At 41.6% G+C, this 19,321-nt stretch overlaps 1 protein-coding gene across 1 annotated transcript in view; it reads left to right on the top strand.

Annotated features, from left to right (window-relative positions):
* The first annotated feature begins 1,239 nt into the window (after positions 1-1,239).
* The window catches only part of YES1 (YES proto-oncogene 1, Src family tyrosine kinase), a 50,894-nt gene continuing 32,812 nt past the window's right edge, over positions 1,240-19,321 (top strand). Inside the window, exon 1 of the mRNA XM_054191509.1 lies at positions 1,240-1,378. The gene's annotated coding sequence lies outside the window, so the exon portion shown is untranslated. The remainder of the gene's footprint in view (positions 1,379-19,321) is intronic.

Below are 19,321 nucleotides of genomic sequence, written 5' to 3'. Positions count from 1 at the left end.
ATATATTAGATTATCATTAGTGATCAATACAGTTACTGCTTTATATTCAGCCTTTGAACCAAATAAAGAGGCAAGAGTGCTATTCCAGTGCCAAATTTGACTATTAAGAGAACTGAAAACAATAAAAGTAATAATGAGAACTGCCGATTTGACCACGTAAACTTCAACAACTTTGATTCTTTAGCATTGGGTTGTTTTTCCTTCTTTTCTTCTGCTTCTCCCTGCAGTCTGCAACTCTGAAGGCTAGATGCATTTACACAACCTTTCTCCGTGAAGACCGCCTTGCCCCAAATCCAATTTTTTTTTTTTTTTTATTATCTCTTAAAATGTGACACGCTGACTTCTGGCATCGCCGTGATTGGGGAAACCCGTAACACACCGCACCGCGGAGTTACCGGTGCCTTATTTACAGGCTTGTCTTTTGTTTGCCCAGGGTTTGGGGACAGGTTTGCTCCGCGGTGCCGCCGCCGCAGCCCCTCGGTCCCCGCCGCGGTGCCCTCGCTTCACAACGATCGTTTTTCGCATCTTGCCCGACCCAAAGAAACGACGTTTTCACCCAGCCTATGCCGCGGCCCACCTGCAGATGCCTGTCTGTAGGACTTTTAAAGTTATTTTTCTTCACCTTTCCCACACCAGGCCGAAGGGCTTCGCTGCCGAAATCTTTCAGGTTCAGCTTTCCCTGCCGAGAGAGGCTTCCCGAGGCCGGCTGCCCCAACTCCCGCCCCGGTATTTACCCCGACCAGGGCCCCGCTCCCCAAGCCCGAGGAGACAAGGCCGGGGGAAGGCGGCGGCCCTCGGCCCACGCCTCACCCCCGCAAGCCGCGGGGCAGCGCAGGGCAGGGTAAGCCCCGGCTCCCTCCCCGCCGCCCCCACACCGCGGGGCCACGGGGGGAGCGGCGGCTCCGCTCGCCTCCACCATGTTGGCTCCGTGCGCGGCGGCGCGGAGGAGGAGAGGGGGAGCCGCCGCCTGCCCGGCTCCGCGGGGGCCGCCCGGCTCCTCCCCGCAGCCTCCGTCTCCGGGCGTGGGGGCCGCTGCCCCGGCCGGGAGGGGCGGCGAGCCGGGCCCGGGGCGCATGGGGCGGCCGCGGGGGCGGAGGGAAGAGCGCCGCGGAGGAGGGGCCCGCGGTGCCCGCCAGAGAGCCCGGCCGTAGGGGCGGGGAGTCTCCTCCTCCTCCCGCAGCGAGGCTCCGGCTCCCCGCACGCACCGGAGCGCCTGGCTCCCTCCTCCTCCTCCTCCTGTTCCTCGTCCCTCCTCCCTTTCCCCTCCTCCCCCCCTTCCCTCCCCGGGTCGCCGCGGCTCCGGGAGGAGCGGGGGGGGTCCCCCGCTTCCTTCCCTCCCCCCCCTCCTTCTCCCACCCGCCACGCCGAGGAGAGGCAGGTGAGGACCCGGCCGCGTCCCCGCTCCCCCCGCCCCGCGGGAGAGGCGGCCGCGATGGCGGCGGCGCCCGACGAGGCGCTAGGCCCCGGCCGCCCGCCCCCGGCCTCTCCCCGCCGGGCGGCCCCGGTGAGGGGGGGAGTTGGGGGCGTCCCTCACCCCCGGCCCCTTCCTCTACGGAAAGTTTCGCAGCAAACTTTCTTCCGGGCCCGAGCCCCCGCCCGAGGGGTCGGGCGGCGGCAGCGGGAGGGAGGGAGGGAGCCGCGGCGTCCCGCACCGCCCGGGGCTGGGCCGGGCTGGCGGCGGGGGGCGGGCGGAGGGGAAGTAAGTTTGTGAGGGGAGGCCTCCCCCCCCGACGCCCGGCTGCCTCCGCCGCCCCTTCCAGCCGGGCTGCCGTCCTCGCCGGGCCGTTCGCTCCTTCCCCGGTGGCGGCGGCGTTCAGCGCCCGGGCCGGTGCTCGGCCGGTCCCGGCTGGGCTCCCGAGCGCAGGCGGCCCCCGGTGCCGGCGGGATGTAAAAGGCTGAAATTCAGGAAATTGATTTGCGAGTCGCCCGTAGCGTGGCCTGCGTGGAAGTGTTTTCTATTAATTTTATTATTTTTTTTTCACCTCACCGTTCTGGCTTCTATCCCTGCCTCTAGCAGGGACACGACTGCTTTAAATTTCTGAGTCATTAATTTAAATGTTCAATCATCACAACTTCATGGAGCCTCCCTACGGTTAAAAAATAAGTGTACACTAATAATATAAGTGTATATATTACAGGGCCCCGCTGCTGCGGAGGCTGCCTGTAACTTTCTGCGCTGCGTGGACCCGTGCATAAAGTTGTGCATGTATCCCTCAGGCTGAGGGCTGGCGTGTCTTCTCCATTATAATCACATTTATTTCAGTATGGTCCCTTCCAGATGTTAGGTATGGGTGTGGGTATGGGCCGCTTTGCATTGGGAAAACTAGGTTATAAATATTTCCGAACCTTGTGGTTGTTAAGGTGTATTCGGGCGTACCTGCTGGATTTAACCCTACACAGAGGCTGGTCATTAATTAAAAAATAGTTGCATGGACTTACTTAAACTGGCAAAATGATCCAAAACCAAGTTTAAAATCTGGAGCATGTTGCCAAGGAAGGTGTATTGTCTTTCTCTTAATAATTCGTCGACAGCTGAATGAAATATCAGGCATATTTTGCAAGCAAAATTGACCTTTAGTCAGGGAAGCAAGATAGGAAAGTTTACCTGAGATTCATTTTCTTTCGTTTTTGGAAAGTAAGGCCTTGAAGAGGGATTTCTAGTAAAATTGCCTGGTCAGTTACACTTGCAGCATCTGTGTCAGTTTTGCCATAACTATATATTTCTGCAGACTTTGGAGATGTAAGGACTGTTCCTTTCTAAACAACACAACCTTGTACTTCCACTCGTGTTTCTGATGCATGCTGCAAATTTAGCTCTACGAGGTTCCTGCTGAACATGGGCACAGAGCAGAGATGGTGGGTGGGTTTTGCACAGCCAGGGTGTTGGGGTTGAGTTCGGGACAAGGTAGCAAATGTGATGGGAACGGAAAGAGAGCAGCCCTGGCACTGTGCTGAATTTCAAAGAAAAAGATCCAGCGATACCAGGCGTGTGAAAGGATGGCAATAGTTGGTAGCAGCGATTGCCAGTAATTATTCTGTGGGTTTTGTTAGCTTTATTTCCTCAGGAGGTGCAGCTCAAATGCAACTGCAGTGTCTGTGTGGCGTCAGTCCCTCTAATAACTCTTCTGGCCGTTAGCCGATTTCAAACAAATTTGGCAGCAGAGGTCTCCCAGGTGAGCAATTTCTACAAAATTTGTGAAGGTAAGGAAGCCAGGTAGAAGAGAGCTCTTAACCTGCACACCAGAGAGTTCAGGTCAACATTTATCTCAAACTGGAAACTGACACAGGAAATGGGGCCTCCCTGGTTCTGCTGCTCATAGAGCTACTGGTCCAGTTTTCAATAAGTTTTTAAAAATCTTGAGCCCAGTACCACTCCTTGAAATCTGAAGAATTCCATTTGGAATGAGAGTAGTGAGCCCAAGGTGGGTTTAATCTGTATTTTGTATTATAAAGAGAGATTTTTCAGGGGAATATTTATTGCCTAACAACAGTTCTTTGGCTATGAAACAAACAAACGAAATTGAAAGTATGTTTAAATTGCTGCGTTATTTGAAATCACTAGAAAAATACTTAATAAATCTTTTGTGTGCTGCGTACTGTGTAACAGAATTATTGAAAAACTGCAGTTCACAATTTAGGTTTTTTAGCAATATTCATGTAGCAGAGCAGAGAATGGCGCTTTCACACTAGAGGAATATTCTTTATTTTGAGCTTTGCATACTTCATGCAGCTCCTGAAGAATGAAATCGACACTCTCTTCGCTCCAATAAATGGTGGCCATCATGTGACAGTGATGTGAAAGTCTGCGGTGTGGCATATGTCAGTTTATGTGGTCAAAGTTTGCTTTATGAACAAATTCACTGCATCGTTTTCCTTCTCTATATGTGCTGTCTGCAGACAAAAGCTGTATATTTTCAATAGATAATTCCTTGTGTTCAAACCGTTAGTTAAAAGAAATACATTCTTTCATCTGTATTCCCTACTTGGAGCCAACTGTTTTGCCTCGTACTTTGATCACAGTTTGAGTAAGCTACCTTGATGTTAATTTAAATTTGGTGTCAGCATTAACACTGCTTTAGGAACGCATCATTATTCTGCTGTGTCACGTCAAGCAGCCTTTTTCAGATAGGACGCCTCCCGTCCACACATACACAGTCTGTGGTTTCTGTGAAGCCCTTGTGAAAGGTTTTGGGCTTCTAGTACTGGAAGTCCTCTGCTAGTCAGTGGAACAGATTGATTAGCGAGGGAGAAATGTAGTTTCTCAAACTACTGTGACAGAATGGTTTAGTTTTTTGTCCCGGAGGAGCCACCTCCAAATACAAGTAGATAGCTGATTCTCGGTATTTCATTTTTGTTCTCCTTGAGAATGTCAGTAGGATGCTGTTTTAACGTGATGGATTTTATGATGTGGCAGCCACTAATTTTTTTTTTTTTTTTTAATACAACCTGCTTTACAGTTGCCGTATGGTAACTTCTTTCAATCACTATAGTACCCAGCTGCATTCAAACCAATGGCTTAGAGATGTAGGGTTCCAGACTGTATTATCAATTGCCAGGTTTTGAAGGCAAACCTGGACAAATTCCCATGTGTATGCTGAATTTAGTAGGGAAAAAGTCATATTGAAAAGATGCTGTCAACTAACTGTAGGACAAGTTTAATTTTAGGTTTTAAGAGGTCGTTCTTACTGCCGTTTCCACCTATGGAGGTTTATCCTTCGTGGTGCTAATGCATCAAAGTAGAAACTGGCACCACAGCAAGTTATTGAAATGAGTGCGACTGCACCCTTAGGTAAAGTTAACATGAACGGCCGATTGCAGCATCAGAGATCAAGATGATAGTAACGTTAATGCTAGAAGTTAAGTAAGTAAACTGTATTACTTATGCATGAGTTTTGTTCCCTTTAGATTTAAACACATACTCTTTAAAGATGTAAAGGATAGCTGGAAATAGGGTGGGAAAATACTCTTTTCTGTTGTCGCTTTGGGTTGGCACCTGCACAGGGCACGGGGTTTCATGCAACGTCCCAAAAATCAGTGAATCAAAGTCGCGCACTGCTGAAATGAGCCCTCAAGCTGAGGGTCTCCTGTGAGGACTGCTAGGCCTGGCTTTTATCCGAGACGTGCAGCCTGTGGGACAGTGCCGTAGGGATCATTGGTAAGCAGATCCTTGGTGCGTGCTGAGTGTTGTGGCTGAGACTGGGGTTTTATTTTGATTTTTCTTGACTGTAGTGTTAGGTAATGTTGCAGAGTATGGTTGGAGAGTGCCCAGGGAATAACGACTGCTAAAACCTCAGACTGGCATCATCTGTATTTCAGCTTCTTGAGTACTTTAACCTGGCAGTATTTTATCTTTGTATTTTTGGAAGGCAAATGCTATTATAATAGTGTTATGTGAGACTCTAATAAGTACCTGTATTGACTACATCTTTATCTTAAATGTTTACGTAAATTTTGAACTCTGGTGGTGCTACTGAGTTTCAAATAATTTGTCTTTCAAATTGGTGCTTCAGGGGGATGAAAAACTTCTGTGTCTTAAGATACATCTTTCTGTGGTTTTCTTCACACCAGAAGTCTAGAGAAGTCTGGGAAAAATAAATGATTCTTCAGCAGCTTCGAGCCACCCCTTCAGTTCAGATTTTAGAATCAGCTAGACCAGGCTTACAAAAGTGAATAACTTCATTTACTTCTATTGACAGAGAAGTTGTTGAGTAAATACACCCACATAGGTAAATCTTTGTAGATCAGGGCCTTTAACTTGTTTCTGGGGCATTTTTCAGGAGCATTTTGTGGCATTAATCAGATATTTAGAGTCAGCCTTCATATTAGAAGACTGGTTTAATGGGGTTAATTTCCTTTGTTTGCAGAGGCCCAAAGCACCTTTTAATCTTGCAAAACTGAGACAGTAATAGTGTTTTATTCATGGTGTGAGTGATGGAGCATGAATGCGGTCAGGTCCCAGGTATGCTTACCAGGACTGACGATCCCATAGCAAAAGAAGGGTCAGAATGGAGCATGGTGTTCGTGTTCCGTCCCGTTCCAAATGTTTGCCCATACTTCAGGCAGACTTTCTGATGGTGCATGTAAAGTTCCGCTTCAGGAAGAAAAATACAGTACGTGGGCTAAAGGGTTTGAAATTTTCAACCGTACTTAATGCCCTCACGATTGTAAGAAAAGGCAGTGCTTGTGCGAGGTATTTAAAGAGTAATTAGAGGGTACTATGAATCTCTTGTGTATTGCAATTGTGTAGCGTTATAACTGTTTTGGCAGTCAGCCAGGAAAAGAAGACTTAAAACAAATTAATACTGAACAATCCTGTTTTAATAAGCTATTTTAAGTATGGTTAGATAACAAAATTAATATTTATGCTTAAAATGTGACAAAGGAGAAACAGATCTGAGTTGTTATGTGTGTCGTCTTGCTTTTCAAGAACGTTTTATTGGAAACTAAAATCGTGACCAACACTTGTAACCACAGAAAAATTAAAAAAAAAACCCCTCCAAAGTCCTTCTGTATACCTTGCTCTTCCTTTCCACTCTCTTCCTGTTTCTTGTTGGTTTTTACCAGCTTAGCTTATTCAACATAAATACTCTATTTTGCCAGGAACAGTATCCCGAAGTCCAGAAGCTAAAAGACTGTGCCAAGGATAGCATGGCCACAGGCTTTCCTGGTTCTTAGGGTCCCTTCCTGAGCATCCAGTATTGCCCAGCGTTTCGGAAGGTGGGAGCAGTGGTGAACCTCTGGTCTGACTCAGGGGTGTTGGGGCTAGATGGACTATTGATCTGATTTGTAACAGCTGGTCTTTCAATGGGCTTAATTTAATGAACGCATGCCTCAAAGATGAACAACACTGTTAAGGTTTTGGTCAAAGCATGCTCCACTGAAAAACTGATAGAATTAATGTCTAGAAAATCATCTCGTTTTCAAACTACGTTAATCTGAAACTAGAATTCATTTGCCAAAGTATGGGAAAGAAAATATTAATAAAGACCTGTGGTTGAGGAAGGAAATCTGAACATAAATGCAAAAGCTCTGTATTTCATTGTAAAGTGTTTAAAAAAAAATTAAAATCAGTAAGTTTAATAATACATCTTCCAAGTTATTTTTTCAGTTCTCTTGTATCTCCTTTCTTTGCCTTGATTCTGATACTGTTGTTCTGAATGTCTATAGTTTGAGATTAAAACCTTATCTTACTGATTTCCAAACAATGGTCTTCAGAAGCATCTGAACAGGCAGAATTTGTGGTGTTTCAGTTAAAAGTTTAACAAGGTTAGTCTGTAAGAAACAGAGAATTAAGTGTGACGTGTAGGTATGAAATTTATATAAAGCAGTGGTCTCCAAACATCTTAAAAATCTGCACCAAACCTAATTGCAAACTTCACATCTTCAAAATCTGCACAGACAAGGCATTTATATTCATGTGAGAACAGAGCAAGGGTGAGATGAAGTGGGAGGAAAGCTTATGGTGATAAAAGTGAGTGTTTTGTGTCCCCTCTCCTATAACTTCTTGAGCTGAAAAGAGAACGTATCAGCAGAATATTTTACTAGTTCTGGTGTTGTTGATACATAGTATTTAGTATTTGTGACTCTCATTCCTCTACTTCAACTGAAGGACTCCATGTTTTCATTAGAGGCATGAACGTATTTTGGTGCTATTGTGAAGCTGCAAACAGATGTAATAGTGCATCTTATGTGCTTGTAGGTAATTTCTCTTAACAGAAAATCTTGCTATACTTCAATGACAAGTGAACCTGAAAATATGGATTTTTATTTTTTTTCTTTTTGCTAATGTAAATATATGCGAGGCTTAGATAAGATCCATAGGGCAAAGACCATTTTCTACTCTGCGTTATGACTAGCCCAGGCGAGCAGTGTATCTGTTGTGTGAGAAGACTGTCCCATACTGTATGGAGGGGGAAGACTTGTGGTTTTCTTGTTTCGTTGGTTTTTGTCTTAAATCTTAACAGTGCTTCTCCTCTTTGATATATATGTTTATTAAGTTAAGCCTACTGAAAGAACAGGTGTCATGAATCAGACTAGAGGTCCATCTAGGCAAATATATCTCTTTTTATTTTTTTTAATTCTCCCCCCACCAATTCAGGAGAAATTCTTAATGTCTCATCTCAAGTAAAAGTTTTTGGAAGTTTAGTTAAAGGGAAAATTTCAGAATGGGTTCTTTCAGCAACAGATGGCAGTTCTGATTCTGTCTGTTTTAAATAAAAAATATTCAGTTTTTCTTCCCGTGATAATATCCTAAAATGTAAGTGTGCTCTGTAGTATTTGAGGCATGTGATATTTGGGATTTTTGCCAAAGTATGTTCTATGTTTTTGGGTTCCCCCCATAAGTTCTGAGTAGAAGATACATTAATAGAATGACAAAGTCCTGAAACCAAAGAGAGGGAGGGGTTTATTTAACTGATACCGATGTTAAATATTTGTTTAAAGGATTATTGAAGGTTATAATAGTATTGGCCAGATCAGCTCATCCGTACCTAACTGAAAAACGTGCATTGGAGGGAGAAAAAGGGTATACTAGTCTCGCCGTGGAGACCCATGTTTAATTCTGTTTTCATAGCAAAGTTAAATACTCTATTCAGGAACACTTACAGAAAAGAGCAAAATACTATTCCTTTTGAAAACAATTACCTATGAAGGAAAGATAAGGGAAAACCAGAATAATTCCTGAGCTGTTACTACTAGTCAGTTGGGGATATTTACCTGAATAAAATTCGTTTTTTCAGCAGCCGCACTTCCTCAAGCCTGAAAAGTAAGTATTGTATTAAGAATCTGTAGGGGGTAAAAAAAAGGGTTCTGGTTTGGTTTGGGGTGGTTTTTTTTGGTTTTTGTTCTTAGTTCTGTGGTTTTCAAATGAGTGAGCAAAATGCAAGTACAAAATTCTCAGCTTTAGAAGACACAAAAATTAGATGCTGACTTGTATATGGTGTTAAAGGCCCAGATGCAATAGTAATATGGATACTGTTTTTTTTTTTTTTACTTTCCAGTACCGTTCTGTACTGTATTTTAAGTACAGTTATACACTTAAAATACAATTCATAAATTATAGTGGTTGAGGTTATTTAAAGTGATAAGCTTTCAAAATAGCTTGCTGAATAATTATATATATTATGTAATTTGCTAAAGATATCAATCTCCTTTTTCATTTTAGGAAATATTTCTTAGCTTATATGCTGTAGAAACCTGTAGAACTGATTGATCCAGGCTATCATGATGTACATAAAATGAGACAAATGATAGTTTATAGATGAAAAATCATTTCCTTGGAAACGTTTGACTTATTCATGCAAAGTAGGTGTATTTAAATATGCTGGAATTAATTTGCATTGGTTATTAAATCTAGGACTCTGATTACTTACCCCCCCCCAGCTTTAGCGTAGGTCTGACGTACCATCAGAATACTATTTAAATTTGGGTGCATACATGGTGAAATCATAGCCAAGTGAATACAAAGTGACTTACGTTAACAAGCATGACACCCTGATTTTATATGGTTATTTAAAATGATTATTTGAACTTAGTTTTGTGCTTGTGTATCTTAGTTCTTTTCCCAAAGAGGCTGAGTCTTACTAGTCAGTAAAATATGTTAACTATATATTAGGTTTACGCTAATCTTGTTAGTTTTTTGCCAGGGGCATGGATTTTATGCATGTGTGTTTAATGTAATAATAAAGTGTCTTAATATCTTAATAATTATTTTAAGCTATATATATATAATTATTTAGGCAATGAAAGCCCAATTTATACACAAGACATTTTTTTCTTCCTAATTTGTGTTCAGTGACATTTAAATTGAAGTTCTGATTGAAATTCATATAAAGAACCAGCATTATATTTTAAGGTACAAGTTAATAATATGTTGCCTTTTAGATAGGGATATATGAGGCAAGAATTCTAAATGCAAACCACATTTTGTTTTAAATCTGATTGATTTATTTACAAAAGGGAATGTTAGCTTTAATTTGTTAATTTATTTTGGTCTCCAAAACCTCTAAGGTGTTAGAATGTATACCTCCCATATGTGCAAGTTTTTGTTTTCTTTGAAAATACTAATGAAAGTCTTCCTCTGTCTTTTAATGTGATCTTCCCTAAATGTTTCTCAGTTTCTAGTGTACTGATTTCTAAATAATATTAACTGGGGGGAGGGAGGTCATCTACGCTTGTAACAGCTTATGTTACTTCAGATATTTAGGCTTCCAAATTCTGATTCCAGGTGATTATGAATGAGCTCTGCCAGTTTGGTGATTTGAATTTGTTTAAAATTTTGGTGGCTAACAACATAGTTCGAATAATTTTTTTAATTTAATATAGGTTATCCTAACAGTAAATTTAGGTCTTAATATAAATTGATGTTACTGTTTAAAAAAAAATAAAATTCTTTCTCCACTTTAAATATTGAAAAAATGCCATCAGAAGGGTAACTTTCCATTATAACATGGCGTGTGGTCAGTTAGCATATGACTTAACTTGGCTGTGCAGGTCTGTTGTATTTTGGTTTTGCTGTTATACAAACACTTAGAAGTATACATTGTTTATTGCATTATATGGAGTATAGTACAGCCAGGTAACCGGGTAATTTAGGTGGCCGAATCAAATCATGTTCAGGCCAACAGAGTAACCTGCCAAAAACTTTTGAGTCAGGGAACTGATCTCAGTGTAAGATGTTCTTGAGGAAACCCTAATAGCATTGACAGAGAATTGAAAAGTTTGGAAGTGTTACCACTGCGTGATTTCTACAGTTTGTAAACCATACCATTAAACTGTTGCTTCTCTTAAGGTATTTCCTAGACTTAAGGGATTGTTGCTTTTCCCCCCTCAGTTCCTCTGAAACTGAACAGATGAGGCAGATGCGTTAGATAGTATGGTGTTACAGTCAGAGTACTGGAATGGGATTATTTTCTCTTTTTAAAAACGTTGCCATGTACAACAACTTTTCACATGCTTTAAACTGAAATGGAAATTAGACTTTTCCATTTTTTTTAATCGTTTGTTTCATCAAATCAATTGCACATGTTTTGTTGTTTGGGGGTGGGTTTTTTTAGCTAATTAGGAAGTGGAAAATCAGAACTTATTTTTATTCACAGATATTTTAGCGTTTCTGTTCTAGGACCTGATCCTTTTTCACACTGAAGTCAAGTGCAAAATTCCCCTTGACTTCAGGGAGAGCTGGATTAGCTTTATACAAAAGGACCAAATTGTCCTCTGGGATAAGTAAAGGCAATTCTATTGAAGTCGACTTCATCGGAGTATAAAATGAAGACAAAGAAGTGTTGCCTGCCTTTACAGGCAATGAAATTGGACCCGTTAGTTCTAACAGCTAGGTTAATTTAGCAGTTGAATCAAAGAAGTTTTCCTTTTTCCAATTAGATAGTGCAGTTATACCAGTTCACTGCATCAAGCAATGAATATGTTACTTATTTTTGAATAGAAATATTTTACAGAAGCTAGAATCTGTTTATGAACTCTTTTGTCTATGTGGCATAGGAATTATCATGAGAAAACTCATACGCTTTCTAAACTGTTAGCAAATGTTCAAGCAGTTTATCCTTAAGTAGCTGAAAGGGATCCACGTACCGTTTAAATTTAATAGGTTTTATGTGACAAGTTGTGTGGGGCTTGGGGGGCTTTGTTTGCGTTTTCAGCATGAGGCTGGTGTCCCAAGTGGCTTTCTGTAGTCTTGCCGAACTGGGAAGAGGGTGATTCATTTACACCAAAAGTTGGACTGGAAGTTATCCCTTGTGTTTGCCAGTGGTATCCAGAGTAATCCCACTGATTTCCACAGTTGGCAGTAGCACCTTTGGCACCTTTTTTTGTGCTTTACACATCGTATCTGTGTTGTGTACAGAAACGATGAAGGAAATAGTATTTGAAAAATGACCTCAAGTACAGTGATTACTTATGTAATTCTCTATACTACTTGTGAAATGCATCATTTGTCACTCTTGCTTATCAAATTTTTCTTTTCGTGCTTCTGATATCTGTTGGGATCATGAATTAATTCAATAGTCTCTGTGATTATTTTGACCTAAGCACTGTGTGGCTTTCTTGTACTTGCCCTTTGAAGTTTCACAAAGGGAAAGGGGGCTGGAACATTGTAATCTCCTTAGAATAATTTGAGAATGAGTATTTAAACGCTGCTCCATGTTCCTTTATTAACATTTCACGTGTGAAATGAAATTCCCCCCCTGGGAAGAATGCAGATCCACACAGCGTTTGGCCTTTTAGCATATGTAGCTCTGCAAAAAAAACATCCACAAATGACGGCTGCTGTAATATTTAGCTGATGCTAAGGGGTTAAGTAGCAAACTGAAATCCTCTGACACACTTGAGGTGCTAAATTTACAAAACAAGACACAGGAACTGTTTTAAGATTAGTCATAGTTAGGAAGCTTATTGAACCACCAGCATCTTCCCGGAAACATCCTGTACTTCTGTTGTCTTCAGCTAGCTTCATCTATTCACCGTCTTAACTGCTTTTTGGTTTTTAGAAATTCTTGCAGCAACTTCTTTGTGACTAAGGCGCATTGTCAATCAGTCCTGTCCTCCCCATGCCAGCCAACTGTCCCCTTAATGCAGCAATTCACTTAGATGAATAGTGCTCATACTTTAAGGAGACAATTGCCTACCAGAGAGAGTGCCAACTTGATTTAACTTCGCACAAGTGTGAAAGAGTTTTTAAATGGATACTGTCAACTAACCTTGGCCCAGGGCTTCAGCTGCCTGGAAATTGTTATAATCTGATTGGGAGTATGTCCAAATTTGTTTAAAATATTTTAGACAACCGCTTGGCTGCAGAGAGCATTAGTACCCCAGAAACTGTTGTCAGACGATCGTCCTTGGTCTGTTGGAACTACAGCGGACGTGTCCTGGCCAAATGTAGAACACGGCTTTTAAAATGGCCTCCTTTTTTGGCAGTACATCGCTAAATCGGTGAAAGAATACGGGATTCGTGTTGTAATCTGCTCTTCCCGTTCAGTTTAATGCCACAGCGCATGTTTGAAACACTTGTTTGGATGTATAATACAGTGTAAAACCACAACCGTAGCCTGCTATTTCTGTAAGACTTTCAGAGCTGAGCTACCATTTAGTGAAACTAGCCACTGGATTATCTGCTACCTGGGGGTGTTTAGAACTGGACAGAATTTAGGAAAACTGTATCGCTGCTTTCTTGGCCAGAATTTCTTGATGCATTTTTAGTGGAAGTCAAAAGGATGCTTATCTTCTAGGTACACCGTCACTTGAATGCAGAGGGTTTGGTGCTATGCATTCTTTCTTCCCCAATATGTGTAAGCACGGGCCTTTTTTTAGCATAGTTTGGGGTCTGATATGTCTTCACTGCACTTCTGAAAGGAAGAGGAAAAGGTGAAAAAAATCTAATGTTGGAGAAGATGCTCCCTGAAATTCCTGATGCCTCTCTTTCACAGAGGCCAGGAAATCTGAGAAAATGAGCTACTTCTGACAAGAGCCTGATAAAATATGTGAATTAAACTAGATGTGTAGAAAGGATGCTATTAACAAAATGCCCAGTTTAAAGGAGAGAAAAATCCTTACAGGTGAGATGCCTGGTAAATTTGTATTTTCCCAACAGTAAGTAGTGAGTATATTTGGGGGCGGGGAGGCAGGTGTTTTCCTTGCTTTTCTGAGATCATTAGGCTGTTACAGCTGCAACAACATTGCTACTAGTTTAGATACATTTGTGGAGGAAAAAAAAGAAGCATTGTTATTTCAGTGCCTGGCTGGAATAGTTTGTTAAGCAGCACTGTGAGATTGTTAGTTGTTTTGAGGACATCCCAATTAGTAGATATGCAACTATTAATGAGTAAGTGTATTGTATAAATCAGAAAAAAAAACCTTAGATTGGAAAATATTGTTCTAGGAGCTAGAATAACTTCCAAATATGAAGGTTATTGGGAGTTGTTAGAATAGCACAGATTTATGAAGGGGAAATGGCGCTTAACCCACCTTCTGAGATGAGATGGCTGGCTGGGTGGATGAGAGCCGAGCAGTGGATGTTGTTTATGTTGACTTTAGTAAGGCTTTCAGCATGGTCTCCCATAGCATCCTTAGACAAACGGATGAAGTACACTCCAGGTGAGTGAACAGTGAGAGTGACTGGAAACTAGCTGAACTGCTGGGCTCAAAGGGTCATCATCAGTGGCACAAAGCCCACCTGGAGGCCAGTCACTAGTGGTGTACCCCAGGACTCAATGTTGGGTCCAGTTCTGCTTCACACCTTCGTTACTGACCTGGGTGGTCACACAGAGGTGCACCCTCAGCAAGTCTGCAGAGGATACAAAACTGTGAGGAGTGGTTGATAGACCAGGGGGTTGTGCTGAGGGTCCTCAACAGACTGGAGGAATTGGCTATGGGAACCTCTTGAAGTTCAATAAAGGGAAATGCCAAATCCTGCTCCTGGGGAGGAACAACCCCAGGATCCAGTATAAGGTAGGTTCCAACCAACTGGAAAGCAGCTTTGTAGAAAAGTACCTGGGAGTCCTGGTGGGAAAGATGTACGTGAGCCAGCAATGTGCACTTGTGGCAAAGGCGGCCAGAGGTGTCCTGGATGCATTAGGAAGAGTTACCAACAGGTTGAGGAGGTGATCCTTTCCCCCTACTCAGCACTGGTGAGGCCACACCTGGAGTGCCGTGTCTGCTTCTGGGCTCCCCAGCACAGGATAGTCATGGACATACTGGAAAGAGTCCAACAAAGGTCCGCTAAGTTGACTAAGGCCCTGGAGAATCTCTCCTTTGAGGAAAGCCTGAGAGAGCTGTGACTGCTCAGCCTGGAGAAGAGAAGGCTCAGGGGGATCTCGTGTGTAAATACCTGATGGGGTAGAATGAAGGGGACAGAACCAAGCTTCTCTCGGTAGAGTCCACTGACAGGACAAGAGGCAAAGGGCACAAATTATAATAGAGGAAATTCCATTCAAACATAAGAAAAAAATGTGGGTTTTTTTTAATTGTAAGGGTGGTAGAACACTAGAACGGGTGGTCCAAAAACGTTGTGGAGTCTCTGTCCTTGGCAATAACTCAAAACCCAGCTGGACACAGGCCTGAGCTACTTGCTGTCGTTGGCATGGCCTTGAACAGTGGGGTTGGAGTAGGCATCCTCCAGAAGTGCTTTCCATCTTCAGCCATTCTGTGATTTTCATAAAAGGAGTTAAGAGGGCCACAACAGTAAGTGCGGTAGTTGAAATGAAACAAAACAAAACACAGGTGTTAAAAGGCAGAATATTTTTGTCAGTTTGTTTCAGCAGCCAAATTTTGTTTCTGCCAGCTTTCTTATGACAGCTTGGGGAGAAGGGATATAACTCTTTGCAACTGCATTGTTCTCCTGGGTTTCCTTGCTTTCTGATATTAATATCAAGTCTGTGTATGGCTTTATTGTCTGCTGAGTCCTCTTCCCCCTCCCACGGCAGCCGTGGTGAGGATACTGATAACTTCTCTGCTGCCTGGAAGACTGAGTAGTACTAGAGGCTTTGAAGTCAAGGAAATGTTTTCATCTTGTATTTGGAAAGGTGTTTTTTCAACATCTGTGGTAAGGTTTTTTTTCTTTTCTTTATAATGCTGTAAAAACTTAGGATGTGAACACTACGTGTGCTCCAACAGTTTCTTTACCAATGGTGATAAGATGTTGGTTTTGTTTTTCTCCCTACGTTTCACTAAACATACTGAATTGATGAATCCACGCTGTTGTTCTGTTGGTGTTAGAACTACAAACTTCTGTTCGACTAATACAAAATATAGAGGTGAAGAAAGAGCTGAAACAGTTGCGTATGGATTTAAACACACTGTTATGTTTAACATCTTGCCAGTAGAAATATAGTTACAGTGAAACCTAGCCTTTGAGCTTGCATCACAGAAAGGCCCCTGGTGAGTTTTGGAAGACAGGACTCCTTAGTTTTTAGCTGTTTGTCTTTGGACTTGTGAGTAAAAATAAGACAGTCAGTGCTATGCTGAAGAAAAATCGAGTGAACTTGAACTTGAAATATAGAGGGCATTTAGAAACCTTGTGAAACAAAACTGCAACTTCACACGATTGGTGAGGATAAAAATATTGGTGTATATTGAAAATTGCCTTGGTTTAGTCTTTGTCTCAAGTTGCCTGGCTGCTGGTTGTAATTTCCACAGAAGTTCTCAGTTCCAGTCTTCTAGCAAGATGTTAAAAGTTATACTTCCCTTTGAACAATATCTCATTTGCAGTTGAATAACTGTGTTTTCAGAAGCTCATTTGTGTTTTCTGGTAATTAGGACAGCTATTAAATAGTTGAATGGCTACTATGCACAGGAGCATATATTTATGGAACTGTAGTTTACAGACTGGAAAGATAAGAGGGTTCTTTTTATAAAACTAAATGTAGTATTACTATTTGTAGTATTACTGTTACAGTTAATCTTTATTGTTTACTGATCTTCCCAAAGATACTGCTTAAACCTAACGAAAAAAATAACATTTGCATCTCTTTAGAGAGTTTTGCTTTTGCACTTAGAAGTAGTACAGCTTTTCAAATGGCAAGCAAGCAAGGATCACTGTGCTGTAGGCAGTAAGCAACAAATACAACATCTAATTAAGAGATAAATTAATTTATGTATGATCTGTAATGTCTTAATCTGGATATGACACTGACTTTTTTTTTTTTTTAAAAAAAGAAGGCTTCAGGAGAGATCTGGGGAGCAACAGATCAGTAAGCCTGACATCTGTACTAAGTAAATCTGTTGAAATAATAGCGAAGGTAACATGGATAAACATGATGTATTGGCTGGGGAAGAATGAAGAGCCTGCTATGAAGGGATGTCATGTTTTTCAAACTCACTGGAGGTTTTTTGAAGGCAAGTGCATGAATAAGTAAGATCTGACAGAAATAGTTTACGTGGATGTCCAGCAGGCATTTGACAAGGGTCCCACCAAAGAATTTTGAAGAATGTAAGCAGGCATAGGATAGGGGGGAAAGGACTTAGTGTGGTTAAATTAATGACTAACATCTAAGAAAGGGAGAGCTGGAGTAAATAGGGTAGAGAGGGGTCCCGTGTAACAATTCTCCAGAAGAGTGTTCAAGCTCATAAAGGATGCAGAACATAAGTGAGCTCGCAGTCTTTACTGATGCGTAGCAGATGCAAAGGCAAACCCCAACATTGCACAAGGACTTGACAGTGCTCAGCAACTGGACATTAAAATGGCAGATGAAATTTCCTGTAAATAGCTTCATGTGGTGTATTTGGAGGTAAGAAGGAGCGAGCTTACCTTCGCATCTAGAAAGACGAGCTCAAAGCTGACTGTTGCCACTGGAAATGGTTAGGAAATAAATAAAGAATAATGATTCGTACTGTTTAAAAAAAAAATAAATTTATAAAAATGTATTATCTTATGTAGTTCTGCTCTGCTCACACCTGTCCCTGTCATCATCTCAAAAAGAATGTAGTTGAAATTTTAAGGAAGACTAAATCTGAAACAAATGTGAAACAATTTCTGTAAAAGGAATAGCATGAATTCATTAGGGTAGAAATGGCGACCGAAAAGTGGTGTGACAGAATCCTGTGAAGTGTTCAGTAGCCAACGGGATATAAATAGGAAGTGTTTATTCACTGTCTTTTTTTTTTCACGCACGCACATTAAGAGGTATCTAATGAAACCAGCAGCTGATGAATTGAAAACAGACAAAAGGAGGTGGTTCTCAACAGAACATGTAATTAAGCTATAGAATTTCTTGCCTCAGGAATTTAAGGAGGCTAAACATTACATCAGTGCAGAGGGAAACTGCCATTTCATGGAAGAACCATAGAATCATCAAATGCAAATACCTATTCTTGTTCAGGAAATCCTGCTCCTGCAAACTGTTGGGGGCTCAGGGAGTATTCTGGGGGAAGCATTACTATATATTTATTGTGTTCTTACACGCTTCACTCAGTATCTATTATTGGCTGTTGTTAGTGAGAGGGTATTTGAATGGTCTTGGACCTTTGGGTCTTGCTCAGTACAACTATTCCTTTATTGTAAAACCTGCCCCCCCCCTTTTTTTTTAATTTCTCTTGTTTTCCAGAATTGTTTCTAGCAGTAGCACTCAAAGTTTGGCACAAATTGTGGCACTAACCTATTTAGGGGGTGTTTTAGGGCCACTGGCTACATATTCTTTGTGTGACCTTGCGCATGCCACCAAAATATACAATCTCCATGAAGCAAGGGTCGTGTTCAGGGCAGGGTTAGGACTGTGGGTATATGTCAGTTCGTGGCTTAATTTCCTGTGATTTTGTCCTTTTTCGGTCATGTAACGGGTGCACTTCCAATTGCATCTCTCTTGTGTGCTCCTTGCACAATAGAGGCACTTTAGGGAAAGAGGTGTTCTAAGGAAGAGAAGTTTTTTAGTGGGTAGTGATCAAACAAATGCATGTTCAGGGCTGTCTGTAGACTGGTTATTTCTGCTCTCCTTTCAGACTCCTTTGCGGTGATTTTTGTGTCGCCCTTCCCTCTTCCAGATGTGCTAAACGCCCATATCTCTCTGTTGTATGTGACCAGCTTATCAATAAGAGTATATTTCTTTCTGTCTGTAGTGACTATTGAAATAACCAAGGGACCTCTCTTCTTGTAAATGGAGAAGTAATATTAAGAGGGCATACTTTGTGCTGGCTGGAAATACTGCATTTGAGAAGATTTGAAACAAGAGGCTGCTATTTAATATAGATGCCCTGTTCCTTTTGTTAAAGTGTCAACTGTGCAAATTGCAGATGATTTTTACTCTTTGGTTCAATCTTAATTGATTATTGTGATTCAGTAGCATACTTTACTGTGTCAACAATTTTGAATCCCAAGTCCTCGTTTTCTGTGGAAACATTCTTAAAGTTTAGTCTGACTTTAGGCAGTTAGTAGACTTTCTAATATATTTTCATTTTTTTTGAAAGATATGCTTATTTTTCCACAAACAGACCTCTAACTATTGTGCAAGGGGAAAAATAGTAGTGACTGCTAATGTTTACTTAAAACTTAAGCTAATTAAGAGTAGCGCTGCTTCTCACCTTCTTGAAAGAAAACTTTTCTAGCCTAATTCTTTGATTCTTTGATTCATTAACAGAAGGCAACCGTTCGGCATACTACGCAATGTAAATGTGAGCATTAGCTACCAGGAGACAGGTTGGTGAATGCAGGCTTTGGCTGCCTGTATCTGTAGGCTGCCTTTATAGTCAGTGGAGAGAAATAAGCACTTTCACTGCATGATTCATCTCACCCTCAGATAGATGTCTAAATTTGGAAGATGAATTCCACCTGAAGTCCATTACTGAATATAAATGTCATTAGTTTGAACTAGGGAATTATTTA

Source organism: Rissa tridactyla, chromosome 2 (assembly GCF_028500815.1).
Source record: "Rissa tridactyla isolate bRisTri1 chromosome 2, bRisTri1.patW.cur.20221130, whole genome shotgun sequence".
Lineage (NCBI taxonomy): Eukaryota > Metazoa > Chordata > Aves > Charadriiformes > Laridae > Rissa > Rissa tridactyla.
Note: the sequence above shows the minus strand (reverse complement) of the source record. Positions and strands in the feature narration are given on the sequence as shown.